General features: G+C 41.0%; 1 non-coding gene across 1 annotated transcript; it reads right to left on the bottom strand.

Annotated features, from left to right (window-relative positions):
• Window positions 1–74, bottom strand: TRNAN-GUU. Its single transcript has one exon. It is a non-coding gene; the product is annotated as a tRNA-Asn (tRNA).
• Window positions 75–3,981: the final 3,907 nt, after the last annotated feature.

The raw sequence follows: 3,981 nt of genomic DNA, 5'->3' as shown, positions 1-3,981 counted from the left end.
CGCTAGAAGGAGGGCTCGAACCTCCGACCTTGTGGTTAACAGCCACACGCTCTAGCCATCTGAGCTATTCCAGCAACACGTCAGATGTTAATTCGCTTCCCTATAAATCATTTGTGAGAGATTAATAGATCACTATCCAAACACAAAGCCCATGGTTTTCACACTTCGAAGTTCGAACAGTAGGCCCCGTGAAAAAATAATCCCAACAACAATTTCATGCGCCACATGTGCATTTTTGAGACGGTAGTAGGAAATATGCATGTTAAACTTTGTTCGGCACATTTTCCTTAAACGGATTTTGTTCGGCACATGAACCCTCCGGTAAAAGGCTCGAAAGAATTGTCGTCGGACCTGATACATATCTACGCCAACGGTTTATTGCCCGGATTGTCAAAACAGCTGAAGCTGCACTGTAAACAACCAGACGTTCTTGTTTATCCGGAAATGCCCTGCTATGCTACACAGCAACCGAGACGATTTCTTCAGCATTTGCCTAACCAGCTGATGAGCTAGATGCCACAGGCATGAAAAGGTACTACTGCTTTTAGTCAAAGTTCTTCACCAAAATTTCCAATGGTTTCTAGTCTGAAATCTGAACATCACCAGCCACTTAGCTCGCACTCGCAGAGGAATTTTTAGAGGACAAGCCAGCACTCATCATGGGTCAACGTGAGGTTCCAGTACAAGATCGAACCCAAATGTGTCTGAACTGGAGAAAGAATCAAAGAGTTTTGCCCCCACCCCACATTTCCTGAACTAGCAAGCTGCTAATTTCTAGCCCCTGTCTCATCCTTTTTTCCGAGCAAAAGTGTGTTCCTCTGGCTGGCTGGAATCATCTGGTTAAGTTGAGTTCTGGGGAAGTCTCTTTCTAGTACATGACAATAGTCAGTTGAATGTACTTTCTTCTGCTACCCGAGTCATTGCATTCTCACTTGCAGGCATGTTTGGTTGACGCGTGGTAAAGTGACGGCCTAATCATAGGCATTCTAGAACCTCATGGAGGAGAGCAGGAACCAAATCTGTGCCACGATGCTTTCCCACTGAATTTGATTTTCTTTTAGCTAGAACATTAATCTTTTTTAGGGGAGCAAGAACTTGTAATCTGAATATTCTCATTTTCTACGGGCCGTGTAGAAGACTCGTGATCCGTTAATCCCATTGCGTTCCGGCCTTTGATTATGGCCTTCCATTCATCTAAGATGAGGGATCACCTCAAAAAAAAAATCTAAGATGAGGATAAACGCCTCTAGATTTTTTTAAAAGAGATACCCAAAGGGCATCTTATATCCGAGGAAAACAATAGGCAGTGCAATAAAAAGACATCTGAACACAGACCAAACAGTACAAAATAAAATTACATTGCAAAACATACTGACCTTCTTTTCTTCCATTGTACATTGTCTGTTGAAGATTGAAAATTGCACTAGACCAACAATAAAGAAAAGAGAGACCTCCAAATGTCTTTGCCATAGTAGGTTTTAAAACTACAATAACCACTCGCCCCTCGTTGAAGAAGCATTGGTTAGAGTATCACCCCGTACAAAAAGGCTTGCAATTCATCAACACCGGTCTAGAGGGGTCGAGACACCGGTCTATCCCCGCAGAGAAACACAGAAAGAGATGTCGAAGTCATCACACCAATGGTCATCCAATTGCGCTCCTTCAATGACACACCATGACACCAATTGCCAATATATGAAGAGAGCCAACAGATCTGGAGACACTAACCCTCCCAAGCCCTTCGTCAGCGCCGGTTTGGACGTCATCAAGGTAGAGAGTGACCGGAGAGACCTTTTCACAACATGACACTGCCGTCACCACCTCATATATGTCGCTAGGAAAACGGAATGACCGAACGGGTCCCTACTCCTCTTGCCACCAACAAGGCCGCCAAACAGGGAAGAGGAGAGGGACCGATGCAGCGACATAGGGGAGAAACTTGGTGGCGGCAACTAGGGGTTGAGAGAGGCCACAAAGACCTGTAGTTTCGGGCGGTGCTACACCTTGCATTTAGCGAGATAGAAGCATGCATCGCCTCAGCACCTCCCTTAAATGGGCCAGGCCCGGTGCGGTTCAAAGTGTGCGTTGCCATAAGAGTACACATGTACATTAGTTAATGTTTTCTTCTTCTTTTTCTCTTCCGTTTTTTCTTTTATCTTCTAAAATGGTCTATTAAAGTAGATTTGGAACACTTTATAAGAATGTTCCCATAATTTCTAAAAGTGTTTTAAAGAATGTTCATCGGGTGCTCAAAAAAGGTCCATTGTGTGAGAAAAACATGTTTATCATGTATTTAAAATAAATTCATATACTGAAAAAATATGTTCAAAATGAATTAAAAAATGTTCACCTTGTATTTAGAAAAGAGTTCATCATGTGCTGAAAAATGATTATTGTGCATTAAAAAACTTCCATCGTGTGTTAGGTTTTTTTTAAGAATTTTAAAAAATAACTGCGTATTTAGGAAAAAAATCACTATTTTTAGTAGAAAAAAAGTTTGATGTGTGTTTAAAAATTGTTCCCTGTGTGTTCAAAGAAAATTCACCGTGCATTTGACAAATGTTTCAACATTTATTCAGAAAAACTTCAACTTGTATTTGAAAACTTTCAACATGTATAAAAAATATGTTCAATGTGTGTTAAAAAATGGTCAACACATATTCGAAAAATGATCAACGTGCATCTGAAAAATGTTTAATGTGTGTTTGCATAATATTCAACGTGTATTTGAAAAATATCATTGTACTTTTAAAGTGGAAAAAAAGAGAAGATAAAAAAGGGAAAGAAAGAAAGAAAATTATCCATATACAAAAATATATTAAATTGTTCATGAAAAAGTAAACATTTTTCGTGCAGTTATAGAAAGTTTTCATGGCATATAAAAAAGTTCACTTATTTTTCACAAAAGAACATGGAAAATTGAAAAAATATTTGCCGGAAAAGAACAAATGAAATAAAACCGATGAAACTGATAGATAAAAAAGGCCGAGGAAATCTTTGGGTGGGCATTCGGCTAGTGGTTCATTCGGTTTTCTGGCAAAGCGATTCATTAAACAAGAACCAAACACGTCTCTACCCAAAGTGATGGAAGAACCCTATGGACGGAATATTTCGGTTTGGTCTATTCGGTCACTAGAGGCTTGAAGAGATAAGGGAAGCTGCGAGTGCCAAAGTTGGGAGATACCGTTCCCGTAGAGGATGCACGGAGATGGAGCGGTGGACCAGTGGTTGGGGTACCTTATTTTAGGCAAGCGGCGGCTCGGGCGTGGGAATTTGGAGCCTCCATGATGGATTTTTTTGTGGGGATGGACTGAATTAGGATACGGGGACTAGAGGAGTAGCGAAGTGGGCCGGGCCTGCTAGGGAAATTTGAGAAATATGACGAGGATGTGTTAAGGCGAAATCACTAATTAAGGGGCTATAGAGCTGTTGCTGCACTAAGTCAAGATTCAGGAATATTTGCATTACTTTCAGAAATATTTCGGACCCAGAAACTCTCAAGGCAATGGCAATCAGGGAGGCCCTGTCTTTGGCGGATGATCTTTATGTGCAAAAGATTCATGTGGCTTTAGATAGTCGTGGACGGACTGAAGCAGGGATCGTCAAAGGAGTGTGGAGCAATAGTTCATGAAATAATAGAACATTCTACTGCTTTTTCTTCCTGTAACATAGTCAGCGAGTTTAGGAGCTTGAATACCGAGGCTCACAATCTCGCTAAGCATGCCCTATCACTTGGATTTGGCAGTCATGTTTGGTTTGGACAACTCGATGGTCTTCTTTTTATACCTATAAACGTTGGTTTGATATAAATAAAGCTTTGCGAGTTTGTCAAAAAAACTAATTAAGGGGCATCCCTTGTAAAGGTCACTCCCCCACCTTGCGGAAGCAAATATATGCCTCTTGCGGAAGAAAATCTTTGCCTCTCATGGATGAAAAAAACATGTCTTTTCCCTTTCTGCTGTGCCTCTCGCAGCACCAAAC

This window comes from Triticum dicoccoides, chromosome 1B (genome assembly GCF_002162155.2).
Source record: "Triticum dicoccoides isolate Atlit2015 ecotype Zavitan chromosome 1B, WEW_v2.0, whole genome shotgun sequence".
In the NCBI taxonomy this organism is placed as follows: domain Eukaryota; kingdom Viridiplantae; phylum Streptophyta; class Magnoliopsida; order Poales; family Poaceae; genus Triticum; species Triticum dicoccoides.
This window is presented reverse-complemented; position numbering and strand designations above follow the sequence as displayed.